Source organism: Anarhichas minor, unplaced genomic scaffold (assembly GCF_050575085.1).
Source record: "Anarhichas minor isolate MPS153535 unplaced genomic scaffold, ASM5057508v1 ptg000042l, whole genome shotgun sequence".
Lineage (NCBI taxonomy): Eukaryota > Metazoa > Chordata > Actinopteri > Perciformes > Anarhichadidae > Anarhichas > Anarhichas minor.
Window position 1 is genome coordinate 3076498 of NW_027466488.1, and position 20279 is coordinate 3096776.

Here is a 20279-nt window from a genome sequence, read left to right on the forward strand (position 1 = left end):
AACAAAGACAGAAAAGCAAGAGCTTCACAGTATGTTAGAATGCTGCTGAATGTGTAAACTTTCAGTTTAGAGGGAAAACGGCGTCAAAATACGCTGGTTTATAGAATATAATGAAATGCTTTAAACCTGCAAACAAAAACATTAAGCAGATGTGAGGGGAAAAGTCAGTGCAGGTAGTGAGCGTACCGCTTGCTTGAACACAGGACATGAGCGCATGTCCAGGGCAACATCCCCCTCTGCAGGCAAAGAGAAAACAATCACTCTCCACAAAAACCTGTTTTATAAACTAAGATGGAGCCTTGGAGGCCATTTCCTTCATTACTTTCTATCTATTTCATGTTGTTCTGTTTCCATTTGAAGACCACTTAAAATAGACCACTTTAAAAAAAAAAAAAAAAAATGTTGCCGGAACAAAAAAAGGAAAGGCAATAATTCATATTATCAAGGAGAGTAGATGACTGAACAGCACAAGAAGTGTACTACACATGCAGCTAACCTCAGCCCACAGTGGTTACATAAGAGGTGGGCCTACTTCTAAAATATTGCTGAATAGCACGGGGAAAATAAAATCACCGTACATTCCCTGGTTTAGCCTTAGTTCTATCCATTCATCACTTGAGCAGAGCAATTTCCATCCAATCATCCATACAGCCCAGTGTTCTCTCCTGCTTGTATTGCCCTAGAAAAGATTTATTAGCAGTTTTTAACCCAGCATGCAAATTAATAAAACTGGGATTTCTATATAATTGAATGGCTCACACATGAACCAATTCAAAATGTCATTATTGCTAGCATTCCATATGTGAATATACTGTAACTTGTCAGACCCTCTCTGAATCTTCACCTCGTTGGTGACAGAAATTGGAAGTCTGCAGCACCAATTCAAATAAGTTTGAGAAATGCAGCACATGTTCATCTGCTCGCTGTAAAAAGGGAGAAGGTAAGAAATGGTAAGTGAAGAAGAGTGGATCTGGATGGTTGACTTAAGAAGTTTTTGCTTTTTTTTGTGTCTCAGGATAAATTGCAGTTAGGTGAGAACCTCTGCTGCTTTTTACCTCTATACTGAAAGCATGTTGAAATCATTTTCAGTCCAAATGAGAAATAAACGTCAACTTCAAGAGTCATCAACGGTAAAGCAAATAACATGGTTCTCTACTTTACCCACATTTACCAAGTGGAATACTGTGATACATACTGAATAATTTAAATACATTTTTTATTATTTGCTTGTTTTAAAGAAAGCAACCAGAGTCCTTAAGTCAGAATCAAATCATACCAGCTTTCTTTAACTGCATTGTACCTTAACTAATATCACTTATAACACCTTGATTAGACTTTTAATTTAATATCCGTCTTTAGTATCTGTCCACACATTTTACATTCTTGTCAAAAATGACCGACTGTCATCAAAAGTAGAAAAAAAGTAAAACTTCACGAAAAACGTAACTGCATGATATCAAATAATTCTAAAAAGGTAACAAAATAAACCGATCTATATTTCTACATTATCATTCTGCTCAGAAAATTAAAAAGAAAAAGAAAAATCTCCTGTGCTTATGTGGTACCATTTATTTTTCTAGAATCTATCCAGCGATTGACCTGGCACCTTCTCCTCTGTGTTATGGAAGACTTTGCAGTTGAGCCTTTGAATCAGCTGATGCTTTACCACAAGCCCTCAACTCCAAGGTTATTTCTTCAGGATTCCCTTTAAGTTCTTTAAAGAGCAGCTAGCATTTGGAATACATATTATACATAAAAACTCAGTCAAATAAACTAACAAAAGTTAGGGGATCAGCAGCATCAAAGCATTCCTGGGCTGGCTCGAACCACATGATGAGTCTCGTGTCTTTGTGAGCAGAAGCTCGTAGATGTTCAGCACATTTCAGAGCCTGGCTTTAGATTTTTTTGGAAGATTATCTTTTGGTCTTTGAAGCCCAGAACCCACCTGCTTCAATCCCAACAGCGTTACTCCTCCGGTTTGCAGGCTGTGGTTCCATTGGTCAACATAAACAGCACCTATGAGCCTTACCCTCGGGGGAATTCCTATTTATTACTGACCAAAGTCTGAGCAGAAGCTCGGCACAGATCTTCAAAGAAGCACTGGCAAATATGCCCCATATGAAATATGAATCATTTGGGAGAGTTGCTGGAAATCTGAAATATGTCTGTGTGTATGGATAAGTCAACATGTATCCTTAAACTACTGCTATGGATTATAATTATGAACGAAACCCAGCTCAGCCAATTCAAATTACAGTTTAACAAATGAGACTCGTTCAATTTGTCTTTTATTGAATAAAATCCTGTTCTTATACACATACTAACTCACGCATAAAAAAGACAATATATTGAACTCTGTGACGCTCAATCCAAATATTGGGCATGCCTTGATTATTGACATATATTTGAACAGTATCGAAGAGACATAGACACACAGTATGTACATTATTACATTAAAGCTTATTTCAAAAAACACAAAAAACTAAACTTGAGCAAAATGTAAGCGGAGCTACATGGAATCACAACTTATGAGAGCAGGAGTTAGCAAGCAGAGGCTTGAATGAAAAGGGGTCATCTTGTATTCTACCTTCAAGGTAGAATGAATTATAAATGGGCTAGCAATGGACACAGAGAGGGGATATCAATATTTAATATTTTCACCTCTAATTTCAGACACACTCCCAGATTGCCACCAATGTCCCGATACATATTCTTAACCTTTTCTATTTAGCAATAAGCAGATTGCACACACAAAAAACTAGAATCAACAAAGTTAGAAATGCGATGCAGAATTCCTGTGTCACACTACGGTTTGACTTATTTTCCCTCTCTTTGTGGCCGAGTGGGGTAATACAGTACTGGTATTTCCAGCTCAATCATTGCTATGAATTAGCATGAGTTGTACTGGTCACTATTATTTGAAATCCCAGAAAGTGGCATTATTTAAAAGCTGTGACATTGCTTACTATTGCAAATGAAAAAATAATAAAAATGAATTATGAGTGAGTCAGCGTCTGAATCATCCGAAGCAAATGAACAAAAACAATTAGGCTAAACTAAACTTTAGTGCTTATGCACTCAGGTTCAAACTCTGGAGGCAAATGAGATGTATTCCTCTGCCAGGCTTTGTGTGTAAATCCTTTTGTCGTCCCCTTTCTCATAAAGTGTCACTGTCCTGATTACCCTGCAGTGCAGCAGAGAAGCAAATGGGTGAGCAGCACTGGGAGGGAGCGCGGGGGGCGGGGGGGGGGGGGGGCGGTATGCGAATGAGATGCTCACTGACCCTGCCACCATTACAAAACCACCAGTCTGATCTAATATCCTGACTGGCTGAATGAGTGGGTGCCTTGGTACATATCAGGCCAGCTCTCTCCAGCTGCAGCCTTTGCTTTAGCCTCAACCACTGTTTGTACAACCCAACCATTGGACATCCACCACAGAATCACACTAACCGCTAGTTGTTGTCTCTGCCCTGGCAAGCTTTGAAATAACAATAAAAGCAGTTCATAATCGCAACTCCGGATCGATCCTTACATGTGGACAAACACAACCAAACACACACACACACACACACACTCTCAGAGTCAGAGTCTCATACTCTCCTACATTTGTTAATTCAAATAAGTCTGCCGTCTGCATTCTATGGCGCCACTTTGAAGGTTAACAAATCAATATTCCAGACTCTTGTCATTTATTAACACAGGAGATCTGGTTGGATAATGATGACTGTGTAGGCATCCAGAGACGGTTCTGTGGGAACAGGCCATTAAGCATTGCAAGGACTATAAAGTAGAGAAAGGGACTCTAATTGGGAGTATGATATGATTATTTGTCTGTAGTGCTGTCACCTCAAATATCACACAGCTCTTCTCAACAGCGAGGCCCGTCAGTCAGAGCTGTCTATGCACCATCGTCTAAGCCATTCTCAAGTTGAGTGCTCAGCTTCAATCAACCAACAACTGAGATGAACTTAATTTTTTAATTCAGGACAGTTCTGGAAAGTTAGTTTCATGCCCATCCCCCTCCGGTCGACTCAACACGCCAAGGCTGAGTTGTGTATGTACTGAGTAATGGATTTATTCAACCAAGTCGCATAGACTCCAGCACTGGAGTCAACAGACAGGCCTAGGCACTGCCACTCACAAGTCAGCAAAACGGACAGTAGCACCAGGGACCGGATGCATCCCATGTCTGTTCAGATTAAATGAGAGGCTGACGATGTTAATTAGGCAGAGTAAATTTACATCAGCAAATTATGTAAGCAGCTAGAAGAGTAACAAAGCGTGATACCAGTTAAGTCACAGCTTGGAAAACGCTGCCCTGCCACTTCATGCTGATGTGGCCATGGTCGATCAAGCAGAGAAGCCTCAAATGTCAATTAGACATGAGTGGGTAATTGTGTCAGGGGGGCTGGTGGCACAAGGGACTTTGTTACAATGTCCCGAGGCACTCTGTGTTTCCACCCTTCTCCGACATAGCAAGTGACACATCTGAGTTCAGATAAGGAAGTGCCTCGCTCTCTTTGTCACACACACGCAAAACGATGGACTGTTGGATGGCTGTTTGGAGAAGAGAACATTTAGCGGAGGAAATACAGCCAACAGGCAGGAAATAAGCCTGTATTCTTTAAGTGTTTATGCAGAAACCTAGGATATTTATTTATGAAATAAGGAAGCAACTACAGGCTATCACAGGGCATATAAGAGACAACCATTAACACTCACATTCCCACCTACGGGCAATTTAGAGTCATCAGTTAACCTAAGATGCATTTAGACTGTGGAAGCTGGAGAACGAGGAGAAAACCCACACTGCCATGGGGAGAACATGCAAACTCCACACAGAAGTGCCGTCGAGGCCGGAATCGAACCCGGGCCCCCCTTGCTGTGAGGTGACATTGCTAGCTCCACCGTAAACTTTATTTCTGTAACTTCAACTAGAATGCAGCAGGCTGTCACTGGTTTTAACATACAACATCACATAATTTTACTAATCACTTTTAGAGCATGTCTGGCCCCAAGCTATACAACAGAAATGTTGACCACGTATGAAGCCAGCTCGCAACCGTAGATCCTCAGGTGAGGCCTTTCTGGGTGTTCCAAAGTCGAGGCTCAAACAGTAAAGGTGGCCATGCTTTTGATATCAGGACCCCTCGGCTTTGGAACGACCTGCCTGAGGAGATAAGGCTCGAAGAATCTGTGATCTCTTTTCAATCATTCCTAAAACGTAAGACTGGCTTTTACGTGATGTCGTCATTTTGTCTTGCTTCTGTTGGGCTTTCTGTTATATTGCCTTGCTTTACCTTTGCTTGTCTGTAAAATCAATTTGTAAACTGTCAAAATGTATTTATTCCCAAAGTAAGCACCATTTTATAGTATTAATGCAATAAGAGAAAACAATGAATTGGCCAGGCGTGGTATTAGAAGGAGTACTTTCTCTTGGGTTGTTGCTCTGCCATGCTAAAACTAAAAGCCAGTGTGTCTCCGCTCCTCTCTGTAACACTACTGGTTTCCATCAAGCCCTGGCTGTGATGTCCTCTCTATCTCTCGCAGCAAGATTTGGTAGTCCAGGATGCCCACCCACATCCCCGCTTTCTAGGCAGCTCTTGATTCTAATTGGCTCAGACCAGTCGTATGCCTCTGTAATCCCTGCATGTTAATACTCCCATGGTAACATTCTCTCACCTAATTGCCGCACAGTGAGAGGCCTTTTCAACCACATTACCTCTTATTGAGTTACAGAGCCCCATCGTTCCAAATAAGACAAATCTAATTGATCCAGTCTATAAAAATCCCTGTGCCGCTGTGAAAGACCTGTTTCTTTGGTTACTTTATTTATTTATTCACTCGGTTTTCCCACTTTGCAGAGCAAAGCCCTGCATGAGGCACACGGAAATTAGGTTTACTCCACGCCATACAAGAAAAGGAAGGATGCAGAGGAGAAATTCAAAGGTTGCAAAATTAGATCAATGGTCTCAACAATCAATCAAAGGCAGGGTTCCACAGGTGTCAGCCTTGGCTGTAAGTTCAAAATGAACCTTTAAAACAGCAGGTACAGAGTTCACTCTTTAGTGAACTATGCAGGGGGGACCAAAGCTGTGGAAAAAGTGAATAAAGAAATACAAGCACAGGAAAAAACGGGCACAGCAACAATGTTATATGACGTTAATTTGTATGTCTTTTCTGAAAATCCATATTGATACTCCACATTCAGTAAGGCATTTTTGTTTTTCTTTAAAAAGGGATGAAAAAGGCAAGAGCATTTCATTTTAGGATCCAAGTGTAAAAGATGTATTCCAAATGTACGCCAGACAGAGCTGGTGAAATGGACAGACTACAGCTGTCAGCCAAGGGTGTTTTAAAGTAAAAAATTACTTTGGAAAGTTATTTAATGCCGTATATATCAAGTGTATGTTTATGCCCTGACTTTCACCCATCATACACATAATCCTGTTACCGACTACTGAAGATATTGAGCTCAGCGGGATACTTAAAGTGATTAACTAAAATAAATATCTTATCCAGTGTAAAAGCTAGGGATTTAATGGAGCTGAACATTAAAACACTGGCCTTAAACTCGCCTGTTGAGAAAGAAATGTGATAATAAGGAGAGAAATGGCTGGCATATACTACGGTAATCCTACCAACAGAGTGCTTCCCCCATGAAGGATTTAACTATTCCCAGCAACTAGATAAACCAGATATTATATTGCAGAGCGGAATACGTGTTGGTGTATGTGTGTATGCAGTTTGCAGAGCAGGTAAGGTGTGTGTATATGTGTGCGCTAGAGGGGGCATAACCCCTGTCTCCCGTTAGAAATGTGGTGATGACGGTGGAGAGGTCTATAATTTGCCCAGGAGGATTTCTTCGCCTTACCATATTTTAAAAGTAGCTGAATTAACTTTCTGTCTATTAAATCCTGTATCAGGATGTATAATTCCTTTTCTATTCCATTTTCTCAACCTTTTAGAAGAATTTCTATCAATCTCATTTTACGCATGATTACAGTTTTAATGAATGATGGTCAGTGTTATTGCTGGGGTTAATCTCAGCTTTCTCTTCTTAAATGCTGGTAACTGGGCTAAACACTGCTGATAAAGCTCAAGGCTCGGGGTGAGAAAAGACCTCAAAAAAGCAATTTGCTTTCTTTTAAAAGCATTCTTACATTATTAACATATTTGGCAACACCATCATCTGAATCATGAAAATGTAACAGTTAATTGCCTAAAACCTAAACTTCAGCTCGAATTCCCCAGATGGATTTCTTTAAATGTTAAATCAATCCATGATTGATCTCAAAATTATTCTTATTGAGTCAGTTGCTGAAAACTGTACAGAACTAGGGCCTGAGCTTGTGCTTGATTCTTGTGCATCCGTCTCTTTTATTTTTCCACAATACCAAAGGGACAGAGGATCCCTAAAAAGATTCCATAGTGTTCACAACCTTATCAGCATGTTTTATCGGGTCGAGGTCTCTCTGTCTCTTGAGTCCCTATTAATCCTGTAACCCTCCATATCGCTAGTGAGTTAATCAGCCCAGTCAATTACTCATCTCATCAGGTACGCTAAAGTGGCTTCAACTGCAACATTTGCAACAGGAGGACACATTTTTCAAGGGAGCTATTAGAAATGTATCCAGTCTACATTTAAGCAGTAATAAGATTTGGCTAATAGTTTAAAAAAAAGAGTTTGAGGTACAGTAAAGTAAAATATCCTTGAAATCAACATTCAAATGCTGCTGCACAATGAATACTAATGAACTTTAAAGAAGGGACTGCTGGAAGAAATTGGGAATGGGGCAATTAAAGAAAGCCTGAAGCAACTTTACAGAGGACAAAGCATCCTGTCTTTCTAATTAAATTCTGTGGCAGACACCTGGCCTTTCACCTCCTCCTCCATTTTCCTGTGCTCCCAAGTGGCAGTCACGAAGAGGGGCGTCTCGCAAGCTTCATACTCTTTTTCTTCATTCAGGCTGCAAGAAAAGCCCAACTTATTCATGGACAAACGCTCCCAACAGATCTAATCAGCGTTGGTAGACTGGGGTCATGGCGTAGACAGATATCACAGTTACTATTTACCACACATCCCTGGCTCCCACAGGATTATGCCAACACAATATGTCTGACTCAAAAGTCAGCAGCTAGTGACAATTCAAACTAGGCTGGGACACCTGTAAAAAGGACCTTTCTGATGTAACCACAGAGTTTTCCTGTACAGCTGATCCGAGATCCACAGAGGGTAGACTATAGTTTTGGCTGGATACTTGTGTCAGCTCATATCCCACTGTAAGCGTGTATGTCAAGGAGGTTCAAGCAGGGCCTTCACATGTAGAATCTGAGACTGACACACTTTTGGCAAAAGGCACAGTGCTTGGCGATTAAAGGGAACACGGAGTACAGGATAAGTGAGGTTTCACAACATTGCTCCCACAGGGATCTCTTAGAAGTACAAGACAGTGAAGAGGAACAACTGTCAAAGGGAAGCTCCCTGGTAATGGTACGGAAGTTAATAAAATGAAGGCAGGTAATGGAAATTGGTTTTAAACCACTAGCCACATTCCTCCTGAGATAGAGATGGCTTGGGCTAATGAACCCCGACAGCCTATTCCACAGCAGTTCCACATTTACAGCACATTCACCTCCGACACCGTCTCCTCCCACCACCAGGACGAGCCAAGGTAGAGAGGACAAAGTTACAACTTCACACCGATTAACTACTCCCAGTTATCTAGTTATTTAACACCCAATCGAACTTGAAAGTGTGCAGCGGCAGCATGTCCTCACACCACACTGACAATTTCCTCATTTGGCACAATTAAATAAGTTTAGCTCGAGCCAAATGAAAATCTTTACTTAAAATAAAATACAAAACGAGTCATCTTGGTTGAACCAAAACATCAGCAACCAACAGTTAAATCTACAGAAGGAACTAAGCCACATATCTCCAAGCCAGTAGAGCAGTAGTCCTTAAACATCTACCCACTCTGATGTGTGTCTTACAGAACAGTGTACCAAAGGGTAAACTTTAACCAATTGCTGATTAGTATTTCCCTTCCCTTGTATTTGTGTCGTATCCGATCTTATTAAATTGATTAGGCAGACTTATACAGAGTATCTCATGATGTTATAAAATTGTTACAAAACCATTTTTAAATCTCTACCTCTGTCAGCTTGATATAGTGAAGAATACAGAAAAAGAGAAAAAACACCAGATCTGTACTATACCCAGAGTTTAGGTAAAATAAAACATCTTGTGCAATGTAAATGATCACCGTCATAGACAGTCTTTTGGTACTGGATTAGAATTTCCACACACTATTCATTAGTGATTACAGACCTTAGGTGATCTATTTACAGTACCATGGAGATAACTATTTTTAGACAATTAACACTTAAGGCTTACATTCTTAGGGTTAATTGCATTGGTGCTATTGTGTGATAGAATAAGGGCAACCATGTCAAGGAGGAGGAAAAAGACTCACAAATCCTGACGTGAATGTGGAGTTGTTCAATGCTTTTGTAGGTTGTGATAGTGGAATGGGATTATGGATTATCCAATAAATGCTCCAAATTAAATGACAAGATGATGTCATTTTACAAATCATTGTTGGAAAAAGAAATCCGTTTCATGATGTCAAAAAAGTTGACGATATCAAATCTACTACCACAGCATATCTAATTTCAAGGAAACAACTGGATGGATCACATTGGCAGTCTAAGGCTTAAGGTCTGTATCATTGACAGAGATGACCTCTTGACTTGTTTTTCTAGACAATCCTCACAAGAGCTGAAGTGCTTGCCTCTCATTGAAACATATTAGCTCGTCTTTGTAGATAGCAAAAATGAAGACAGAATTTGAACGAATAAGAAATGGTAAGAAAAAGAGTTGCAGTTAATCTATATCACATGGCATGACAGAAACAGAGAGAGAGCATGAGCTTCCCTCCTGCCGTGCACTTCCTCCAACCTCTCCTCTACCTCCCTCTGTTTCTGTTCAACGTCAATGTGGAACTAATGCGTTGTTTATTTCCCCCGGTAAAGATAGTGTCTGATGTGTTCTGCTCACGCAAGTCGTCTTTACTTGTAGACACCCTAACGCAGGAGTGATGGGAGAGGCTATGAAAAGATGTTTCAGACACCTTGTCACAAAAAAAATAAAATCATTAACATTAATTTCATCATCTTCAGTTGTTTTGTCCCATAATGCATCTGTCTGCAGTTCAGAGTGTGTGCTTTTGTTTTAGTTGATGGAGAGAAGAAAAGCTGAACATTTCTGAGACAGGCCCAGTCAGCTGCTTTAGGCACAGACAGCTTCTTTCATAGGACGTAATGCATGCTCTTTCAAGATTCTCTGGGTTAGAAGACATAATCTAAGATTGCATACACTGATAAAGGTTCTCCTGCACACCCAAGTGGAAACAGAAGAGGAATGTTTGAAGTGAGGACACTGGGGATACAGCAGTCCCCTGATGCTCAGAGCATCAGAGACAGAGAGAAATATAATCTAGTCCCACCTCCCCTGAACATTCATAAATAAAATATCAAGTAACTGAGACCCTAAAACAATCCCCGCCATGCTACAGTGGCAGAATCAAGCATGGCTGGCCATGAGGGGGGAAGCCAGGGGAGAGTTTGAAGCCCAGCCGCGTAAGATAGTTATACTTAATGAATTGGAAGCAGGAGCAGTTTTGCTGGGTCCCTGTGCCCCAGGTTGGCCCCGACTCAACCAGGCCCAGCCTTCAGAAAAAGGTGCTCTGTCTAATCTAGCCTCATTTTATGCCTCTTTAACCATGACCAATGTATTTAAATGGCTGTTTCTTTGACAGATGCTCAGTTCAAATTATTCCTAACTGGAAATTTGTAGGGGTGATATTAAATATCCTTCAGGCCGGGCTGCCTAAAGAGAACATAGGAACATCAAAAGGCCAAACACTTCAAAAACTAAAACTAATGATTCTAGCCCACCTCCGGGGAGAAGGAGGGCTTCAACTTTGTCCAGCATCCCCCTGGCCACAAAAAAACATCACTTCTTTAAATTGAGATTTGAACATTCCCCCAACCCTACCGCATTTAAACGTGATTTAACATGAGATACATAATGTATATTTCCCCGTGACTGAATCCACAGGGGAGCAGTTGGGGTGAATGTGCACCATCCTATCTGACACATCTAGCCCTGTCTTTGCAAAGTAAAACCTATGATATAACCCAACCAAATGAGACACTACACAATTTCCTCCCTTTCATCTGTGCTGCAGTGTGCTGGACTTTTTCCACCGCAATTTTAGAGAATTTTAAGAACTTGTTGGCTGAGTCCACAGTTTAGTTGTACAGTAAAGTACTCACCACTGAAGGAGCTTGACCACCACCATGAGGCCGCTGCATGTGGAAATCTGACAAGGAAAGAGAGAAAAAGACAGTCAGAATAGCAGAGAATTAATGAGAGCCGGGAAACAGCTGGCAACATTCATTTTAAACCCTGATGGGAGCCGACGGCAGCAATTAAGTAATAATAAACTACCCAACCTGCAGTCATTAGCAGGGTGACTGAACAGACACACCTGGGCAGACGGGTGGAGGTGTGATAGAAGTTAAAGGGGTTAGAAGCCGGGAGGGTAAAGTTGACACGCCGCCATCAGTCCTACATGCACGGGTAGATAATGGGTGAAGGACAGAAGCCTAGAACATAAGCGTAAGTACTTAATCACTTTCACTTATGGTAATCCATCAGGGTTTACTCTAACATGCAACTATAAAATCAGAATACAAAAACTACTAATTTAGTAGTAGTTTACTACTAAATCTAGTTAAATAGCACAAACAAAACATGTTGTACATCAGTGAATGGTTTCAGGTTACATTTATTCTCACATTTTCTACCCCCAGATACGTGAAGACAATTTTCGTTGATCGGTTCCAAGAACATGTCATATACTGTAGTACTTAGACAGAAGAACAGAAGCAGTGCTATAGAGAATAACCTATATGCGCATTAGTGAAAATTTGAAATATTGACAGTGAAATGAATAGCCACCAGAGTGTTTGTTTTTTGTTCTAATGAAATGCTTTCTCTGTGAAAGACATTTTCTTTCTACAAGCTGTGGGGCTAAACAAAAAGCAAATGTTAAACTTCATTTCTGTGAAGTTGTGACTGGCTGGCTCTCCAGCCTAAAATCACCCATCGCTTCATGAGTCAGAACCAATATCTACACGGATTAGTGCAAATAATTTATGACACTACAGTTCAAACACTACTGACATGTTTCTGTTGCAACAGCCAAAGAGCCAAGAGAGGCAGAGTGCCTGACTGTAACATTTCAGGCAGCTATTTCAAATAAACAGAGTATGGTTTTTTTAAAGGAAGCTGGAGAAGGAAGAACCACACTCGGGCTGCCCGGCCAGTGTGCTAATATAGAGTAAACGGATGCCACACAGAGACAGACTTAACACAATGCATTTTATTTGGTAACTCCAACTCTTAGCGACGCCATTGCTATACTAGGTCAGAAATATGAATACAAAAGAATATGTCTAAATTTAAGAGGCTATAATTCAAAAGAGAAAAAGTCTATTGAATTTCTTGTAATATGGCAAAGTAAAGCTTGAAAACTACTGTCAGATTCCACCAAAGAAACTCAGCTGCCAAAAGGACAACATTCTTCTATTTCAAGTTCTTTGATGTTACAAATACAAATCTATCATATGTCTGCAGGCCATAAAAAGGACCAAGTTGTCTTGTGAAATATCGCTACGCTACTTATTATGGAGCAACACTTTTCTCAAGGCTGACCTGTTGAGGACTGTTGCATAAGTTGTTTGTTTGTACTCCACCGAACAGAAAGAAATCGACATAGTGCTGTTATTGTGTATCAATGAAAACTTTGTTTGTGTCAGCGCCAGCCGAGTTCCTTCTGCCAATCACCTAGAAGTCTTTTCAGCCATTTAAAGTAGAACCAGTTGGCACTTAGACCAAAATGTTTCAGGGCTTTGCCTGAAACTACCCGAGCTCTCAGGGGCCACAAGTCTTTAAGAGTTTGGTTTCATCCAACCATTTAAAGTCAATCAGCCAATTGTGCTCTATTGCAAACTCCTGAGTCCTGGCCAATTTAAAGGAATACGATTTGATATGTGTACTGTTGCAAACAACAGTAACAGCCCATAGATATGCAACACAACTAAAGTCAGTTTCCCCTGAAGGAAATCCATTTAAAAAAAAAAAAAAAAAAATCTTAGCTATGGCTGGCTGGATGTAAACCTGTAAGTATTAACCCGGAACAGCTGTCCTCTAGCCCGCGAGAACTCCTGGGTCCACCATCAGAAGAATAAGCCCACAGTCCTGTTAGCCACATGCCGCATGTATTTAATTTTCAACATCTGCTGGCTTCATGCTTCTCTGCTTTCCATTCCCACTGCACATTCTTCACAAATTCAGTAGCTTCCTTCTTCAGCATTTGTAAATGTTGTTGATTGTGGAAACCATCCATGTTTACTTTGACTCCCTGGCCATTCCTGGGCCAGCTCTAATTACCTGCAGCTGCTCACTTTGCTGTTTCCATTGGCTATGTTCGTTAAACACAGGGTTAGTATTTTCAATCTAAATTATTTATATATTACTGAATAAAAAAGCCGGATTGTTACAAGCATGTAGTATTTTCAAATTATGTTTCGACAATTATCATAATTGGCACAAATCCACAAGTGGCAAAATACTGGGTGAAATAAATGTTCTTATCATTTGGTTTTGCACCCAGCTGTAGCTCGGTTGACCTTTTACTCAGTCATAAATCAGTGTAATGACTGAGTGAACACACAATGTCAGTTTCAATATACAGCACATACACTACACTTGCTTTCATTGCTTGCCAACATCACTGTTCTCTACAGTATAGAAAGTCCTACCCTGGAGACATCTGTAAGAAAACGTTGGTATTTTTTGAATAACATGTTTATTTATCCTTTCATGCCTCTAATTTCTGACTGAAAAGAGAGAAGAGAGAGGTAAAAGAGAGGGAGGGAGAGAAACTCTTAGGGAGCAGTCAGCTGCTCTTTGCCTGAGGACCTTGTCTGCTCTCACCTGCTCGGTTTGGCGGCAGTGTAACAGCAAATTTTACACCGTCTGGGACAGAAATTGGCATTCTGAACTCTGGTTATTCCTCCAGTATAATCTAATTAAAAGACACTGCCAGTGGGGTAGAAATCAGAGCATTATAAAGTTTGATAGACAGACAGACATAAAAGTGTTTGCAATTTCACAACATACCAGGTACATGTGTAAAACTTCAGAGCCTTGGCTGGAAGAGGTTTGGGCTAACTGAATTAGCCCAACTACACGCTCTGTGGCGAGTAGAAGCACAATATTAGGTGCTGAAATATGAGTTCACCGTATTTTCAGCTTTGAAGTCCAGCAGAAGATTTTGTAACTGACATCAGATATCATGTTATGGAAGGATGAGTGAACTGGGAGCACTATGTGCACCAAAAGTGTTTTTGTGTTTTCTTTAAAAGCATTGCTAAGTATAGGGTTTCCTGGGCACATTCTAGTTTTGACATTTTGGTGTTAAGGCACATTTGAAAAACGATGCACAAATGCACAACATGACAACTTTATACTGAAGGAAAAAGCTTTAAAAACACACAGGGTCAAGTTGAGTGTCATTCGGAAATCTGCTGCAGGTACTAAAATCTTTTATTCAAACAATTTACATCCATTTTGGATGCCTTCTTGCCAATATAAATTCTTTTCATGTTTTTACCTCCATATTTCGATACACATGGGTCGCAGGGGCTAGAATCTAGCCGAGCACACATTGTAGCACGACAGGTACACGGGATGTATCTGACAAATAATCACTCAACACATTTGTACAATTTCTTCTAGTGAGTCTCCAGCTCTGAAGATGATGTTAAAGTGTTGAAGGAAATTAGATCACCTATTCAAACTGAGAATCATGGCCAAACTCCACACAGACATAGGAACTCATGTGTTAGAGTTAGGGCATCAGCCACAACATGATATGCAAGACAGGACTACAGTGAATTCTGATTAAGACAACTATAAATACTCCTAGTAAAACACTGTTTAAAAAAAAAAAATGTTAAAGGCAATACAAAAGAAAATATAAAGAAAGAATGCAGAATATAGTAAATCCTACTGTCAGGAAGCGTGAACAAAAGCTGTCAACATGAAGAGGAAACACTCATCTCATATTTTACTGTAGGAGACAAAAGTGGGCCCTGAGATTGTCCAAACAATGACAATACATCACTGCTGCCATTCGCTGCATACAGGCTGACAGAGGCGCTGTTCAATTTCAATGCCAACCTTGCAAGATGATCACCTTTGACCTATACGTACTGATCTGCACGCTATTCCCTTGACCCTAAGGATTGTGATGGTTAGAGACAGAGTTATGCCCACATTGTTGAAATGTGAGGCATGACCAATAAGAGGAAGCATCAAAAATAAAGTTTTATAAAGTGAAGGATGAGATACTTTAATTGGATGATGTACTTCAATCTAAATACATGTCTCTCAAGGCAAGAATGCAACTAGTATATTACCATGTTTGTCAGGTTGAGGCCAAAACAACCCACGGGCATCTCTTCCCAAAAGATTCCTTGAGACATTAGCAACATATTTATTTCCAAAGAAACTTTCTTCAAGACTAGTACCAGTGCAGCAGTCTAATTTGATGGTATAATAATTCCTTGAGCCAGTTGTAAAACAGATTTCTTCATGACACACCGCCAAAGCAATACTGATAGATATGCAGGTTGAAAAAGAAGAAACAACTTTAGTGCTGAGGTTGGGTTTCTTAAATTTTAATCTCAGTCATTTTTGCTCCATCAAGGTCTCTTGACCTACTCGGGTCTCACAACTTGCCGGAAGGCATGTTGTTTAAGAGACAAATGAGACAATGAACCATGATCCTGGAAGTCTAGCTGGAGTTAACGGATTCAGTTGAAGGTTTATCAGACGACAAAAACTTTGCAGTTTATAACGCTCAGAAACAGGATTGACATTGCTGTAAACTTAGAACGGTGCCAACTATTTAATCTTTCATCACAACGAATGCAATAAACAGAAGAAAAAAACGCTACTTTGTAACGTGAACAGCGTTTCTACAAGGAATGTGCGTTTGCATCTATTTGATTGGCCCGCGCAGCACTTTGCTGGATGACGTTGCGTTGCAGCAGAAGTTGAACCAGACAACCCTGTGACGGCATCCACGCTGCATCAACAGACTGGCTCTATTCAAATGAAGGAGAGCCTCAAGTCGGTCTGAGCGCATCCTTACAGTTTACTCAGGGTGAGTGCTGATCATTAACAAAGCAATGGGAGGACTGGAGTAAGGATTGTTAACTTTAGTTAATTTGGGTTCTGTCCCTCCACTAACTCTTGTAGTCCGTCGACTTAGCCAAGTGCCTACTTGTGGTAAACAAATGCCAACAACAAATACCCCTCCACACTGCAAGCTTGTGAAGAATAACATCAATGACCATGACAAATGGTACAAAGTTTAAATCAATAACTAGAGACTCTGGGATAACAATTGATACATACACTAGATATATACACACACATAGAGAAAAGGCAACATCATATCAAGCTTTGTGTAAGAAAAAATACATAAAGTTGATTGATATTTTTGTTAAAGTTAGATAAAATGACTCTCAAAAAGGATTAAAGCCTTGCTAATGCCGTTGGTATGAGAATTGTATTGGACCTTATAGCTATTTCAACTCAAATTTGTTAAGAACAGCATGTTTTTAGACGGAATTATGAAAGAAGCTTTTACCAAGAATCTACTTCGAGAAGCTACTGGAACAGAACGTAACAAATACCATTTAACGGAGCTATAAGAGTAGCCTCAGACAGGTTGTTCCAAAGCCAAAGTCACAACCTTTCGTCTTTAAACAGGATAAAGGAGTAGTTAAGAAGTGTCTGCATGAGGCTGCACTCTGCTCTCAACTGTACTATAACCATAAGATTATAAAATCAGACCTTTTAAACTCAAACAAACCTGCCAAAGCTTAACCGAATGTAATCAGACCACCTTTCTCTTGGCGGAGCAGCAACAATGAGTGAATTTCCTTTCTGTGAATTTGAATGTGAAAAAACCTGAATGTAATTGTGTCTCCATTTACTATGCATCAATATCTTGTAGACATTGTGTCCCTTTCTTCTTTTCATAATTTCACATGGAAAATTTCCTGAGACCGTAATGAGAAAGAATGAAAGAAAAGCAGAGCATGAAAATGGCTACCGGGTCTCCTCTCCTTCCCTTTCTCCTCAGTCTGTGCTAGCCAAGGATTCTTTTTTATTAATTTTATTTAATTATACCACAAAGCTCTTTTTTTTACACTGGGCCATCTCTGTCTGTGTCCTACTCCCACTGTGTGAGCTTTGTAATTTAATAAAGCTTCATTTAAGAGAGAAGTTGATTAAAAAAATTAAGCTCCAGTGATCACCACAGCCTCAGCCCTCCCCATCGTATGAAAAGATCCAATATTTCATATTACGAACATGTCGGGCACAAATGATCACCGCAGGACAAGTTAATGCTTTCCATACAATCATATGACGATGACAGCACACCCCCACCACAGATAATGTCACCCTAAAATGTGGAGAAGGTAAGACATTTTTCCCCTTTTCCACTTGTCCCTGCTGTCTGCCCATCATACGTGTGTCGTTTTTTTTATTCGACAAGAACAATGCCAACGTGCTGCAATCGTGGATTTAGGAGAAGTAGAAATTCCAGCCTACTGCCCTCTGCTTGGTTTCCCTGTACAGCCTAATTACTGATACTCTATAAGACAGAGCCTTTGAAATACAATCTCCCTAAGTTATCCCATCTGTGCAGCAAAGTGTTTACAGGCACACATAGTCTCTAATATAGAAAATGTGCAAGCTGTCAATTCCTATTATAAAAAAGGGAAACAAAATAATGATAAATGCAATATCTACACTTAAAGTTAAATACCTTCTCACTGCTGGAGAAACATAATCCACACAATTAATGCTCGAAAATTATAGCCTGGATCTAGTGGCAGTTTTGAAGCATAAGTTATTGATTTGGAAATGAAAACCTGTACTCTTCAAGGTTAAATCCAGTCCACCCTCATTACTGCTCTGTCCTTGAGAGGCCCGCACCAGGGCTGCTGCAAGGAGTAGAGAGGACTGCTTTAATGAAGGTGAATTTAATGGGATTTAATGTAGCTGGGGGCAATGGAGCAGCAGAGATATGGTTTTAACAAAGAGCAAGGGACCAAGGGTACAGCCAAGAGAGCAGCCATTTTCATTTCTTTTTATTTATTTCACATTTGGCCGAGCAGAGTAAAAGCACACCACACATTCGACTGACTAAGCCCCGAGAGTCAGTGGTTACACTTCTATGGTCGGGACAATACAGGCCCCTATAGCCTTCCATCTTAGCATTCACACACATATTGTCAAGCATGGAATATTTTTAACGGATTGGAATTCCAATGCGACACTAAATAATATTTAAGTTTTAGATATTTAATAGATGTTTTTTTTTTCCAAGATCAAATATTTGATCCTCAGTATTAATGTGCTGAGTAGTGAGGACAATGGGATTCAAGGTAATGTGATGATGCAGGCAGTATTCCACATGCACAGCCTTGTGTAACACATCTTTAGGGAGCCCAGCAGGGATCACAGTTACATTTTTGATCATTCCTAGACACAACTTACTGAGGTCGATTCTCCCTCTGCTTTTACTGAGCAAGTGTTTTGATAGACTAAGCAAATGCATCATATCATGCCTCTCCAGTGAAGCTTTGTGTGGGTGCCTTAGGCTGCTCAGCACAAAGCTTTAGGACAAGTAATGTTCCGACATTTTCTTTTTTATTTTCATAACGTGGATCTATTAATAATTGTGTGGAGCTCTCACAAACGCTGGATCCCATTTGCCTCACACAGCTTGGCCCTTCAGCTGCGAGGTCACGATCCCATGGCTGTGCCCTCAGCTTTTCTAAGCTTGATGTGAACAATGTGTGCTTTCTGCAAATACCATTACATGGCCCGCTCCAACAGTAATGCCCCATAAATATGCCAGAATCTTGAAAAGCAAAAAAAAGAATTACTTTCATAGCTGGTTTTGAAACCCTTGCGCAGTCATTTCTCTTCTTTTTTTTCTCTCCCTTTCCTTTCCCTCTCTGAAGATCTGCAGGAGAGCTGACAGGGTGCTAATTCACAAACAGAAAGAGAGCAGGGAAAGCAAAGATGTGATTACAAATGCCATGATATAATGCATACAGTGTGTGTTGTTATCAGTAGCAATTCTTAATAATCATACTGGGCCAACGGCCAAACTCATTACTGATCATTGCCTTCCCTTCCTCTGGAGCTGGATGCAGTATAAAAATGAACTGCTTCTATCCCTCACTTCATCCACAGTCCCTCAGCAAAACACAAGCATAAAAAAGTATTTCTATCTTCAGCTTTAGTTGAATAATACTCTTCACTTCATTTTAAATGCTGAATCATACTGTAGGTGGTAGGTATGAAAAAAGAAACATCTCGGAAAGATCAAATGAGGACGACATTTCTAAAGACATATACCTATGTAACATGCACCACCTTATTAAGGGCACACTTTTCAAGAGCATCAACCCTCTGCAAGTGTGGACAGAATATTTGAGCAGAGGGCACTAAGAGATAGATGAGCAAGGGGCAGAGTCTGCCTTTTTCTGTCCTGAGACAGCTGAGAACATTTGAGGAAGAAGCTACGAGGCTCGGGTGTCAGGGGTACTGGTCCACCAACGATCCACAATGCATACACACAAGATACAGCATATTAAAGCTGAAGACAGGGCCATTATTAGTGTGGTTACATCCCGTGTGAAAGTTATTCACTGACCAGAGGATATGAAGACGCTGTGAAGCACCCAACTGCCTGTGTGATCACGGTGGCTCAAAGACAAAGTGTCATTTTGTGTACATTTAGTTTCAGCATAAAATGTTTCAAAACAAATGGTAACAATAGAAGATCATGTCATCTCCCATTATAATAGAATAAATACAAATTCACATATGAAATACATGGATAAGTCATAGCCTGTTTCAGGTTGTATTGGGCGGTGCTGATAATGTGATTGAAAAGGATCAGATGCTTTCTTTGAAATCTTATAACTTCCTTGAAGAGGTCCCCTGCTGACCCACAACCAAGAAACCTCTTCCAGCTTTTTGGAATGTCATGTCTAATTGTAGGTGGACTTAAGGAAACTTGTCACTGCCAGTTCATTTCTCAA